Source organism: Leptonychotes weddellii, chromosome 14 (assembly GCF_054177405.1).
Source record: "Leptonychotes weddellii isolate Sample4059 chromosome 14, ASM5417740v2, whole genome shotgun sequence".
Lineage (NCBI taxonomy): Eukaryota > Metazoa > Chordata > Mammalia > Carnivora > Phocidae > Leptonychotes > Leptonychotes weddellii.
The window spans coordinates 24397702-24412127 of NC_138382.1; the positions used below are offsets into that span (position 1 = coordinate 24397702).

The 14426-nt window shown below is 43.5% G+C and overlaps 1 protein-coding gene across 12 annotated transcripts in view; it reads left to right on the forward strand.

Annotated features, from left to right (window-relative positions):
* Nucleotides 1–14426, forward strand: part of AOPEP (aminopeptidase O (putative)) — a 335871-nt gene that overhangs the window by 285013 nt on the left and 36432 nt on the right. Inside the window, exons 14-15 of one of the 12 annotated variants that reach the window (XR_014139966.1) lie at nucleotides 7920–8070; nucleotides 10046–10130. The exons of 8 other annotated variants lie outside the window; for them this stretch is intronic. The gene's annotated coding sequence lies outside the window, so the exon portion shown is untranslated. The remainder of the gene's footprint in view (nucleotides 1–7919; nucleotides 8071–10045; nucleotides 10131–14426) is intronic. 3 more of the 12 variants (XR_014139965.1, XR_014139968.1, XR_014139967.1) reach the window with 3 other exon arrangements.

Sequence of the window (14426 nt, forward strand, 5' to 3'; positions counted from 1 at the left end):
CAACCAGGCACATGCGTGTGTGTAATGGGGATAAGGATTTGCCTGATACTGTGCCAAGTGCTAGAACACCCAACCCGAGTTCATTTTAGGATGACTGTTTTTAGGGGAGCCTAGGTGGCTCAGTCAATTAGACGTCAGGTCATGATTTTGGGATCATGAGATCGAGCCTCGTGTCGGGCCCCTCTGCCCCTCCCCCTGCTCTTGCACATGCTCTTTCTCTCTCCCAAATAAATAAATAAATAAATAAGATCTTTAGAATGGCTGTTTTTAGAATACCAGTGTAACTTCTGAAGAGATTTCAGTTAGAAACAGTGGAGTTGGAGCACACCTTACATGGTTGGAGGGAAGGTGCCTGCAACTTCAGTCAGCAGACACAGCTAAGAATAGCCCCACTGCCGTGTGCTGTTAATCTCTGAGGCCGTTCTCTACCCCGGGGTCATGGAGGCCAGAGGTTAGCACATTCGAGGTGTCACCCTCATGCGTCCTCATTTCACCTCTTCTTTTGATACCTGTGTTCCTCTTGCTGGTGCTGGTCTCTCCCCCAACCTGTTGAATCAAATGCCTCATGCCTCCAAGTGCCCAGCACGTCTCTTCGTTCTCATCTCTTATCCACCCCCCCTCACCCCACATGGTGACTCCTACCCTCCTGCAGAATCTACTTGTCCAATTTCCCTCTCCTTCCACTCAGTCATGTTCCTCCACCCAGCCTTTCTATCGTAGGTGACGTGTTAAACTAGTAGAATTGATGGGCTTACGTGTGTGTGGTCGTCTCTCCATTGGTCAGCGATTCTTCATGTTAAGAGAGGCTTACTGAAGGTACAGAGTCCATAACTCAAAGTTTCCCCGTCTTTGAAAATGAAATACTAGGTTAATTATATGACACTCTAATTAATAATACAGTAAGTCTGCTTAATAAGCCTCTCCTCAAAAAGATCACATTGGAAATATTTGACATTTAGAAATAGGAGCTTTATGTGATTCAGCAAATCACAGTGATGTTTTTTGTGTTTATTTTGTGCCATTTCAGAAATGGGAATCGAGTATGAATTACATAATGATTCTACATATGGACATAGTAAAAATCATATTGTATAGTCAGAAGTTAAATGCCCGAAATTCTATGCGTCATCCATTAAATTTGGTATATTCTACATAGAAATTTATAATCCTCATTTGCTTAACCAAATTGTGATTATAAGATGTTGTATGTTCTCTTGGGGTGCCTGGGTGGCTCAGTCGTTAAGCGTCTGCCTTCGGCTCGGGTCATGGTCCCAGGGTCCTGGGATCGAGCCTCACATCGGGCTCCCTGCTCGGCGGGAAGCCTGCTTCTCCCTCTCCCACTCCCCCTGCTTGTGTTCCCTCTCCTGCTGTGTCTCTCTCTGTCAAATAAATAAATAAAATCTAAAAAAAAAAAAAATAATAAGATGTATGTTCTCTTTCCCTGTTTTGCTGTCACTATGTTAGTGCAGTTCTCCTACTGAAAATGAGAGAATTGCTTTCTGAATGACCTGTTGATGACATGTCCCTGCTTTGTCTTCTGAGATTTTGTTCTGAGTCCTGAAATTCATGTTGTTTTGTTCTTAGGATACGTTCATGAAAACCTGGGTTTTCAGTTATATTTGAAACTTAATCATACTTTTATTTATTGCTCAAAGCCAAGATGTAAGGAGCGATTACTTCAACTTTATTCTTACTATCCTTCTGAATAAGAGTTTAGACTGGTATCTTCATAAAGTGGATCTTTAATAAAGGAAAATAGGTCTAGACACCCACTAAATCATTCTTTTTCACCCCCGTTTTCTCCTTCCTTGCAATAAAGGTCGATTTGATAGAATAGCATCAGGATACGAAAGGACAAAACTGGTAAATACAAATCAAGTTCTCTTACAGATCACAGAGATGAGAGAATTTGAGACCATGCTCCTTATAAGTTGAGATGATAAATGGGGCAGAAATGGCATGAAGGCTGAGGGTGAAACCATTTAAAAGTAAAGATGAGCTAGTATTGAAACTCTGCGTGGGTATTAATAATTTTCCCCTTAATCCACGCACTGTGGCCTATGAGGCCTCCTTTGGCTCATCCGTTCTTATGTGGGCTAAAGAAACTTGTTTGGAAGATGTAAATATCCTCATGTTTTTTTAATGGAGAAAGGTTGGAACAATTATGCTTTCAATTCTGATCAGCTAACAGTCCTTGATTTGACATGAGCTACACTGAGAGAAAGCACATACTGTTTCGGTGATGTAATATGGCTCTCTAGAAAGAGAAGCTTGACAAGCAGGCCTTGCTGTGATTCTGGCTAATGGCTGGATTGGACTGGTTGATATGTTTCTGGTTTCATTATGAACCTGGGAGAGAAGTAGGAAGACATCCTATACACCTAGCATTTCACTTAATAATTTGGAAGAAAAACATTTCTAACAGTAAATCACACATCATTTTTTTCCCAAGACTGGACATTAATTGTTGGCATATTTGAAAAATCTGCCCCAGTTATGCATCCTGTGGGAGCTGTCAGTAACCAGAGCTAACAGTTTGAGTCATGTTGAGGACCAGTATGAACATCTTGAAGATCTAAGCGGTAGTAACTCTCTAAGGAATTTCCTTTGTACTGGTGCTTTGCTGTTTTTTAAAATTAATCCCTTTGACACCAGATTCGTATAATATTTTTTTAAAGAAATTGCTACGTAGCATAGCTTGTCTGTCAGTAAGAGCAGGCACTGCCCCTTCATCATTCATTCGCTCAGACTCCCCTCCTACCACATGCTTTCAGATGCTTCATCCAGAAAATGAACATGAGAGATTGCAGACCCCAGGGAGGGAGAAGCTCCTGTGACATTGGTCACAGTGAGTTTTCTTGAGTACAAAGGATTGTACAAATATTCATGTCTTAAATCTCCCCAGATTTTTGCTGTCTAGTAATTGAGATGTCTTTAAGAATTCCTGCTGTGTTTAAGAGTTCCTTTATGAGGATGTACCTGTGATTCTATGCAAGCACATTTCCTTTAAGCCTAAAAGCTTCTCTAAGCTTGAAGGCAGTTGGAATCTTCCAGTGAGCTTGCTTGGTTTTTCAAGATCTTAACACTGGTTTCTCAGAAGGACATTTTAATTTAGTTATTTGAAAGTCTGAAAATACATCTTTTGATTTTATTATTTGAAGTTGTAATTCATGAAGATGGAATTTATCTGGTAGGCCCTACTTGCTTTCAGTCCTCACCTATGGCAAAAAAAATCCTAAGTTTTAAATAAATTTCTAAGAGTGGCAACCCATGAAATGACAGCAATCATAGTGGAGGGTGGGGGAATGTCCTTCATCCCTCATAAATACATTTAATCTTTTTGTAAAAAGCTTTCCTTGCTCCCTAATTATCTTAAATACATTATTGGCCACACACACCAAAAAAAGGTGTGGTGTTGTATGCCTTTCAGCAGATACCAGAATGGTGAGGATTTTTTTGTTTTTGTTAGTTTGTTTCAGATGTCACCAGGCATGACATAACTGAGATAGGGAGGAAAGCTGTCCCATGAACTCCGTGTCTGACCTGGAGACACAGGGCTTGAAGTCAGCTGGGGGGTGGGGGTGGGGGGTTGTGGCTCTGAGGGCCCTTTGATCTCCTTCTTCCGGCCTGGCCTCAAGCTTGCCTTAGCAGTCAGGGCCCTGAGTGTCATCTCTTGCCAATTCAACTGTGAGGGGATCAGATGCTCACTGCAATTTGGCAGGTCATGCATTCTGAATGTGCCACTTGCAGAAAGTGGTAGCATCTATTTAGCTTTGCATTCAAAGCTGGTATGCTGCTGTGCAGTTTGAACATCACAGATGTGTGCGGTATCTGCAGCCTGATTGTGGGCATGAAAATCGTAGAGCACCCATAGACGCTTTCAGAGTGTTTCACCGACATGACCTCAGAACGGTGTTGGTAGTTTGGTTATGAAGAACTATTTTATGAAGTTTCAGAAATAATGTGCTTTTTCATCCACCTTTTAGCCTTTATTGTGACTTAAAAAAAAAAAAAGGATTTTCCTTTATCAGTCTCTAACCATTTTATCTTAGGAATTCTTTCTGAAGTCATCCTTTGTTTATTTTACCAGAAAGCGGATTAGAGTTCATTGATAGAAATGATAGGCTGTACAAATAACTATGGAAGATATTTTTGTCCTTGGCATCTAAAAGTCATCAGAAGCATTGCTACATTCGGTTGTAAAGGGTGTGCAGGGTTTCATTGTTTGAGATTATGGTATAAAAAACAGCATCTTGGGCACCAAAGCTCAATGAATTCAGGTGTTCCACAGAAATTTAACTTGCATTTTTTCCCTGCGGTATTCACATTTCTTCTCCACCCTTCAGTTTCTGGAGTAAATAAGGCATCATCTTTGTTCTGGGCACAGTGCCTCTAGGAGATTGCTGAAGGACTGGGACAGAGCATTTTAAGATGGTAAAGGGTCCAGTTTGCTAAACTGAAAAGGCAAGCCCGCAAGCGCTGTTCTTTTCTCTTCAGCTGCTCTCTGTAAGCCTTCAGACACACTTGGAGAAGGAAGTGCTTAGTCCTGAGAGCTGTGGCAACACTATACTTGATTTATCTGCATAGTGTAGCCCATTACCTGGCAGAACAAAGTCATAAATTCCTAACAGTTATCTGGCTTCCCGTGGTGATTTATAGTGATCCTGACCAGTGTTCTGACTGAGCCCCCGGCGTACAAAATGTGACCCAAGAGTGTGGTGACATGGTGGGGAGTGTTGGCACCTAAGATGTGTACGAAATACATGCAGTTCTCTAGGTGAAAGTTGCTCAGTGTGGGGAATGCTTTCAGTGTGAGAAACCTACCTACCTTCCTTCCTTCCTTCCTTCCATCCATCCATCCATCCATCTAACTTAGGCCTATATCTCTCTCAAATGTAAAACGTCATACATATGTGCAGTCCTGACACAGGAGAAGGGACCTCCTTCTAAGTTTCCTAAAGAATTAAGTGCATTTAATCAGGGTGAACAAAACGCTGATTTCTCTCATTATACCAAACGTAATGGTATAACTAAACCAAACTTCCTGGAAAACTAGATACCATCAACCTTGAATGACAGGGATATATAGTAATGAGCCCAGCCCGGAGTGTGCTTGGGAGAACATGCTGTTTCCAGCAGCTGCAATTTAGCATCCATCAGGCTGTGAATTCTTCTGTGCTTTGGTTTCTAGGCAACTTGCACAAATTTTAAATCTGAATATAAACATATACACACACTTCCTCTCTCTCCTCCCCAATCAAAAAAACTCTAAATAAAATGATAGAAAGCCTAATGACATAACCCCTGCTTGCCACAACTCTTGGTAACTACAGCAAACAAATCCAGGCCACTACCTGGCTATTTAGAGATTCTGGTGGTTAAATCTAGGAAATGAGGACTTCTTTTGTTGCAAAATGATTAATCCTCCTTTTTTTTTTTTTAAAGATTTTATTTATTTATTTATTTGAGAGAGAGAGAAACAGCGTGAGAGGGGAGAGGGTCAGAGGGAGAAGCAGGCTCCCTGCCGAGCTGGGAGCCCGATGTGGGGCTCGATCCCAGGACTCCGGGATCATGACCTGAGCTGAAGGCAGTCGCTTAACCAACTGAGCGACCCAGGCGCCCTGCAAAATGATTAATATTTCTACAGTACAAACAAGTTGTGGGTATTTTTCCTCCAAGGTAACCTGCAAGAGAAAGGATCTTCTCATGGAAATGGTTTCTCTTTTTAAGGGAGATTTCTTTTCCTGTATTTTTAATTAGTCCTGCATTCAGATTGTTAGAAGTCGTGGATCTCCTTACTGACAGCCGCAGGTTCTGTCCGGGAAGGGGTACTGGATGGTGTCTTGAATACTGGCTTATCTCCCCTTTTCCTGTAGCAGCTCTCAGGACTCATAGACTCCTGTTTGGATGGGTCAGTGCTTCCACTGCTCCAGGAGGGAGATGATAGAGCAGCCCCAGAGTCAGTGTGGCTTACTGTTGCTATTGGGGATGTGGACTTGAAGATAACCGTGGGGAGGTTATGGATGAGGCGGGTTTAATAAGGTTGCCAGAAAATTTGGCATTCTAAGTGATCTTGTTAGACCAGGCACTGTTTAAATTCATGGGGGGAACTACCAGCTCTAGGTTTGAAAGCAGGGTTATTGTGGATCCACTGGACAGACAGAAGTCGAATGGGACACCTGCAGGAATTTGTGCAGTGCCTTTCAGTATTTCCTAGTGTAGTGGCAGGGGGTGCTGGGAGGGGGTCAGCCAGTGGCTTCTTTATGCGCTTTGGGAGTCTGCATCTTGAGAAGTGTGAATCAGTTGGGAAAGGTCCAAGTAAAGGTAATGTTAGAGGTTAAAAAGTAAAGTCTCTGAGCAAATTTTTAAAAAACTGGATTTGTTCTGTCTAGTAGCGACGTGCGTTTGGGACTTTGGGGATGAGCTGACAGCGAGGTTCTAACCTTCGTGCCCCTAGGCAAACAAGTCACGGAGTGCCTCTCAACTTAAAATTGTTCTCTAATGAGGAAGCGAGACATCCTGCCATCTTTAGATTTTTTCCTGAATTCAGAGGAGCTGTTCACAAGATACTCTATTTTCACAGCACACAATGAAGGGACTTAAATTGCACTGGTGGGGTTAAGAATCGTATTTTTGCAAATAACAAATCAGTATTTTGTGCTACCAATAGCAACAGTTAATAAATTCATATATTTTTACATGGCTGTGTCTTCAGTGCTAATTATTTGTGGCTTTGCTAAAAGCTGGGTCACGTTTCAAGTAAGTCCTATCCTACAATCAACACACATTTTACTTTAAGAATACTTCTCCTAACGGCTTTGAGGGCAGGCTATACAACAGAAACAACTTAGGAGTTTACTAATTTGTTTACCTGCTATGGACATCGTGTTTGTCTGTTGTCATTCATTCATTTTTCATGTTACTACTTTTTAAAAATCTTTACAATAGTCACTGGTGTTATTTACCATCAAGTAGAATGATTTGTAACAGCAGACTAAATAAGATTGCTGATGTTATTTTTTTTCTCAGAGTTTGTGAAAACAGTTTTCAGGATGTTAAATTTTTATAGTTATTGTATGATATATTTCCTTTCCCCACAGAACTAAGGCATGTGAAGGATGCTATTTTAATTTAATTCAATTCTGGGAATACAATAAGAATAGCATTAGGGAAATGTAGGAGGGACTGGAAGAGGCCTTGTTAGCCCTCCTCATACAGAAGCAGCGGCAGGTGGAGGATGGTTTCTCTTGAGTCCCAGAGGACCGCAGGAGGGGAGAGGAGCACGGGGTCAGGCAACTTGGAGGCCACAGCTTCACCAGTGGGCTCTGCTTCCCCAAGCCCTTCCCACAGGCTTGTGCCTGCAGTGATAGGAATTTTTTTCCCGTGCTTTGTAAAATTTAATGCCCAGCCTCTTTTTTGGGGTTTTTTTTTCCCCCTTTAGAATTACATTGCTATCAGGAATGGTTTTCTGAGAACTAGAGATGAAGGAGGGCTGTATTTCATGGTGTGCAAGTCAGCTAATAAAAATGGATGGTCAGGGTGCCTGGGTGACTCAGTCGGTTAAGCGTCCGACTCGATTTCGGCTCAGGTCATGATCTCAGGGTCCTGGGATTGAGCCCTGCGTCGGGCTCTGCACTCAGCATTGCGTCTGCTTGAGATTCTCTCTCTCTCTGCCTCTGCCCCTCCCCCTGCTTGCGTGTGCACACACGTGCTCTCTCTCTTTCTCTAAAATAAATAAAAATAAAATCTTAAAAAAAAAGGATGGTCGAATACAAAGCCAAGTTTAGTTTCCAGACTTAGATCATTGTACAGCAACATGATAAGTACTTTTTTTAAAGGAAAAATGTCACAGCCCTGGTCCCAGGTGTGTTTCATCTTGGGTTGCTTCCCACTGCCTGAGGCTCCTCCACTTTTTCCAGGGCTTCTCCAGAATCTGTCTCCATCCTTGGGATTAAAGAGAAGAACATAGAACTCTCCTTCACTTATTTCTGACCAGGTGCTCCAAGAGACATCTTCTGGTGAGGCCACATTCCTGTTCCCTCATTCCCTTCCGGCTGCGTGTTCCTGGAGGTGAGGCCATTTGTGACAGAATCACTTCCACCTCAGCCTTCCTCTCTTGTGGGGGGCAGGGTCTTAATTTGGATATGACCCTCGCACCTCTCATGCCGGTTCAGCTCCACAGACAGTAATGCCACAGGAGAGCCAAAGATATAAAAAACACTGATCCAAGTGAGGTACACTTGGAAAAAATTGCTTTTTTTAATATAGGGCATGACAGAGAATTGCCCTTCCTCCCTCAGTGAAGAGTTTGCCTGGAAAGATACGGCTGGTTAATTGTTTCTCTTTGGAAAATATAATAGCGTGGACTTTGGAAAACATCAAAATTAGGCGGTTCCATGGTAAAGGCTGTGCATGATGAAAAAAAGCAATGGCACTGATCTTGTGGCCATGTGGATTGCTCCAACCTCTTACCCATTCCTTTTACCACTTAGACGTTTTGTCTGGCTTCTCCATCCACAAGGCCCTGTGCTCTTCAGGAACTTGGCCAGGTTTAGCACAACCGAGTGAAACATATGGGGGCAGAGGAAGACCCCTTCCAACAGCAGCAGTGTGCCCTTTGAACAGTGGAGGAAATGGCCCCAGGAAAAGATTGATTTGTGTTAGAAAAATAGAAAATGCGGGGAACTATTCAAAAATAAGTTTTTGTGTTTTAAGTCAATTATGTAGTAATATAAAACCTGATATGGCCCAATTGTAATTGCAGTGCTGTGTATCCAGAGTCCTCGGTTGTGTGTGTATGTTTGGGGGGGGGGGGGGTGGCACTTCAAAAAACTACAATAAACTGGGCTGTGATCTCACCATATGTGTTGAATTGAACATAGCTCTTCTGCTTTTAATGAAGACTTTACCCTTTAGGGGTAAATAAAACATCACTAAACAGGGATGGCCTGAATATTTTTTACTGGCTGTAATAATTAAAGCCATGAAAAAGGTGGTGGGGTTATGTTACTTATTAACTTGAATCGCTCTTAGATTTGATCAAGACGTGGTTGCCCATGGCGTTTTGTTTCATGTTTGTCCTTTGTTTCATTGACATGCTCTGCCCCGGCCTCCGTGGTACTATAAAAGCAGCAAAGCAGTTAGGAACCAGACCTGAAAGGGCTTTTAGACCTCCTATCCAGTTTTCTTCTCAGCTCAGCCTGCCGACCCCAGCAAACTTCTCGGACCCTAGAATCGAGCCTGAAATGAAGCTGTGTGCTTGGGGATGAGGGGAGGGCCCTGGAAGAAATTCTCCCCTCTTAGGAGGAAACAGATCAGAGTGCAGGTGTAGCTGAGAGCTTTTAACGGATGTTTTTATTTTCCTCACATGTTGAGCAGCAGTGACGTTGATTATAAGAGGAACTTGGGACCCAGATGTATTAGTATTAGTTTCCTATTGCTGCTGTAACAAATTGCCACAAATTCTGGGACTTAACACAGATTTATTATCTATAGTATCTGGAGATAAGATGTCCAAAATCCGTCTCACTGGGCTAACCTCAAGGTGTCAGCAGGCCTTTGTTCCTTTCTGGAGGCTCTGGGGAGAATCCACATCCTTGCCTGTTCCAGCTTCCATAGGTCCCTGCTTTCCTTGGCTCATGGCCCCTACCTCCACCTTCAAAACCAGCGAGGCTGGGGCCTGTCCTTCCCATTCTGCTGTCTCTCTGGCTCTTCCTTGCCTGCTTTCTTCACTTATAAGGACCTTGTGGGGCGCCTGGGTGGCTCGGTTGGTTAAGCGACTGCCTTCGGCTCAGGTCATGATCCTGGAGTCCCTGGATCGAGTCCCGCGTCGGGCTCCCTGCTCGGCAGGGAGTCTGCTTCTCCCTCTGACCCTCCCCCCTCTCATGTGCTCTCTCTCTCTCAGTCTCTCTCTCTCAAATAAATAAATAAAATCTTTAAAAAAAAAAAAAAAAGGACCTTGTGATTACCTCGGGCTCACTTGGATAATCCAGGATCATCCCATCTCCAAGTCGGCTGATTAACAACCTTAATTCTCTTTTGCGAGGTAACCTAACGTACTCACAGGTTCCAGGGATTAGGACGTGGACATTATCCTGCTTCCCGCACTAGAGAGTGTTGATAATGTAAAGGTTAGTGACTTGGGAGTTCATAGGGTTGGACAATAGACAGATACAGGCTGTGTGGTATTAGAAATGGGTTTTCGGGGCGCCTGGGTGGCTCAGTTGGTTAGGCATCTAACTCTTGATTTCAGCTCAGGTTGCGATCTCAGGGTCCTGGGGCTCTGAGCTCAGCAGGGAGTCTGCTTCAGGATTCTCTCCCTCTGCCCCTTCCCCCGTGCACACATGCTCTCTCTTTTTCTTTTTGTCTCAAATAAATAAATCTTAAAAAAAAAAAGTGGGTTTTCATAGCTTCTCACTAAGGTTTCTGATAACTACTGCCTGGAAAAATTACGTATGTATGTACATGTACATACATGGTATAACAGTAGAAAAGGTCATCTGTATTTCTACTTAAATGGGCTTCCATTTTACTGTAATGTCTAATGTCAACTACTGAATATAAAGAGAAGTTTTAAGTCTGACATACAAATATTTATAATTTTAGTTTGGGGGGAAAATGGCATTTCTCTGTTCAAAAGAATGATCCAGTTATAGTTTTATTGACTTAATAATTGAATCAGTCATTTTTTGTCTTGTGAATTTTTTGTACTTTCATTTGTTATTAACATCTGACTTCATACAAAAACCTCCAATAACACAATACTCTATTTTTAACACTCTAAACCTCCTTTTTGGTACTCACATCTGTAAAATTTTTACATAGTTTCAAGCACTGTGCATTTCTTGTGTCTTAAGTGGCTTGACTTTTCTGTGTCCCCTTTCCCCAGCCATCTCTTTTAAGGCTCTGGGCGGTGTGTGCCCATGTCTGCAATGCCATGGCAAAGTCAGCTGAGATCACAAATGTGTGAAGTGCTCTGGGAGAAAAGCACCATCTGCATTTGCATAAAGCAGAGCTACAGTGGTTAAGCTGTCAACAGCTTCCGAGTAGAAAATGTCCCTGAAGTAGATATGACATTTACCTGTAATGGCTTTCTTTGCCTGTGAAATTAATGGTATAAGGCTTAAAAAAAAAAAGGTGTATTATCTTTGATTTTCTCTTTTAAAGTTGATCCTATTTTAACAAATTTTCATCATTTTAGTTGCTAAAATTAGTGCTAATGGGCGCAAGATTGAAACTTTGATCTTGCCACAAGACAGGTGACATTAATTCCAAATTGGCTGTGCTGGGGGCTGGGTGGGGAGACTGAAAGAAAAGACTGTGGCCTTCCAGGAGCTCAGACACCCGGTGTGTTGTGCACAGCCATCACTGCCAGTTCTGTTGCACTGCGGTGTGGGACTACCTGCATGGGGATGGATGAGAGGATAAAACCCAGAAGGCGCAAAATGTTGCTGGAAGGATTCTTGAAAAAGGTAGCCCCTGTAAAGTGATAAGGAGAGTCAGAGGGCATTCCAGGTGGAGGGCCTGGTATTAGCAATCCATATCAGTTTGACTTCAAGAATGAGTTTGAATGGCTGAGAGGATTGGAACTGGAACTGAGTGTATTGAATGACACACATTGGAGCTTACAGGTCACTGTGTCAGAGAACGAGCGGAGAGAAGGCCAGAATCAGAGCTGTGAGTAAGCAAAACTCACCTGTCCCGGTGGACGTGGAAAACGTGGGTGTATAATCCAGGTCCGCGCCACCACGCAGGCCTGATGAGGCCCTAGGGCCCTCACAAAGGGAGGGAGGCACTGTAGATCAGGGAGGGTGGGAGAACGGAGAGTTGCTGTGACAACTGGTTGAGATTTGGCAGTTACTTTAGTCGGCTCACCGGTTTCAGTCCGGTTTCAGTCCGAGCTCCACTCCTTGTCAGCACTGTTGGTCTTTGAGGAGCATGCGGGAGGAGGGTGGGCCGTTGTAAATTCATGCCCAGGACCAAAGTCGGTCCCTAGCCCGAAAGGGCGCCAACGGTTTCCTGACACCGTTGAGAGTTGGATCGAGTTTTTTTAGACGAAGAGAACGGAAGTCGCAGTGTTTCTGCCCAAGGTCACTAGGTGAGTAGACCCGGGTTCTAGGTGACTTGCCAGCTGAAGGCCCCCCGTGTGTTCAGAGGAAAGGACGCTGTTTTTAAAGAGAGGCACTCTTATCCCCCGCACCTGGCAAGACCCTGGTCCGGCGCGGTGCGGCGCGGTGCGGCGCAGTGCGCAGTCTGCGGTGGCTCTGTTGACACCTGCGTGGCTGGGGGCGGGGCCGGGGCGGGGCCGGGGCGGGGCCAGGACACCGCCTCCTCCGTGGGAGCCTTCGTGGGAGCCTTCGTGGGAGCCCCCACGGCCCGCCCACCGCCCGCTCCCTCCGCAGGGTGACCCCTGCGCCCCATGCCCCACTCGGACTGCGAGGCCGCCGGGACACTGGCGCGAGCCGACCTTTATCTGGGGCTTTGCGACTGGTGTCGGGTGAGGGTCTGGGGCGGGGAGGAGGAAGCGAGGCCTGTGGGGCCCCAGGGCCGACACGATTTGCTTTGGTTGAAACTTCCTTATATTAGGTGTGCTCCGGCCTTTAGATCCAAGCATTTGGGCACACCTGGAATTCCCTAAATTCCTCTTGTTCTTCGTCTCCCCTTTGGGGACTGCCTGCGCCTTCCTGGTGGACGCTGGGTGCTTGGTCCTCCCGGCGGAGGGCTTCTGTGAGTCTTGTGGAGGGATGCCGCGCACTCACGCAGGCTTCCGAATCGGAGAGCGCCGTTCGCGTTGTTGATTGCTGCACAACAGCCGTAGTCTCCTAAGAGCTAGGTACTTTAATTTTGTTCTCCCACCCGACCCCCGTGCCTTTCATAATCTGTTGTCCTTGTGCTTCTAATTAGGTCATTCTTTGCTTTTCAGAGACAAACGTGCTCCTGGGACAGATGTCAGTGTAGTTCTACCCGCCTTTAAACTTAGGTGAAGCTGGATGAGAGCATGGAGCGAGACGTGTAGATTTAGGGCAGCATCGCCCGGCGGGCCCTGTGGAATTGATAGTGGCGTTTGGGGATTTGCTTTTGAAAAACCTTGGAAAGGTGTCACCGCCCCTGCTTTGAAGAGAGGTGGGGGCGCAGCAGCGCTGGCCAGCAGGGGACTGCGCTCTGCTTGGGAAAAGGGTGCGGAGGGGTCACCCTAGATACGGCTTCTTTCAAAAATAATCATCGTAACAGTAGTTTCACGGGGTAGGGCTATTAATTTGACTTCCAAAAGGGGAAATGGTAATTATAATAACAGCTTGAGCAAATAGTATTGGAATCAACGAGAAATGGAATCTCTGATGTTGAGAACTCGATCTTACATGGAGATACTTTCAGGACAATATGTGGTATTTTAACTCTTGGTCTTTACCTTTCAATTTAAAACAAAATTGCAGGTTTGACCAACAGCTAAATTAACAATGGCTTTTTGCTTTTAAAAGTAAATGTTAAAATAAGTTTGTGTCAGCGATGAGGCTGATAGCATGGGTGCTTGGCTGTTAGATGTTTACTTTTACAAGGCATTTTGGTATATTTTGTAAAATTTCTTTATTCTTGTCTGTCTCTCATTGCAGAATATTTATGTTTATTATCTGAAGGAACATAACATGGATTTTTCATACTGAAACTTTTTTGAGAGTTATATTGAATGATTTTTATGTTCTTATACATTTGAGAACATACATAAAGCTTATTAATGTTCTTAATATTTAAAGGGAGCTGTCCTGTCTTGTACACAAAGAGAGTAACTTACCTAAGAAAGACTTTAAAGCCATTTAAAGATTTAGATGTTGACTTAGTGGGGAATTTTGGAAGGATAAGTTTGGGGGAAATATATTTTCTCTGGAGGAGTTTTCTCCCTGTGTTCTCAATTGCTTACTATGTTTATTTTATCTGCAGAACAAGTGTTTGGAAGTCCTCTCTCTATTTTTATGTCCCAGGCACCTGGTCTTCTTAGTTTAAGCATTTAAGAATACCATCTTATTTTCAGGGCTTTAACTTTATAAAGAGTTAGGTACATTAGCATTTGAAAGTGTTCCATTTGGTTTTAGTTGTTTCTTACTTTCTCCTTGTTTTAACTTAAAATTAGTTGATTTTTTTGTTAAAAGAGATTAACTTTTTAAGTTGTTACTACAGTGAAACTAAATTGTGTTTAGATATTTGTCCTGTTAACATCTAGAAAGGCAAACAGCTGCTTAGCAAAAATCGCATCTTGTAACAAACTAAGGTGCTAAATTCATTTTTCACAATGTTTCATAATGTTTCATAATTTTCATAATCAAAGATTTCATTCAATTAAAAATAGAGAAATTTTCAAGCATTTTCTAGTAAATGCATGGAGTGAGACTGAAAACTACCTGAAATTTTGAAAAATTCAGGATCTGTGTTTG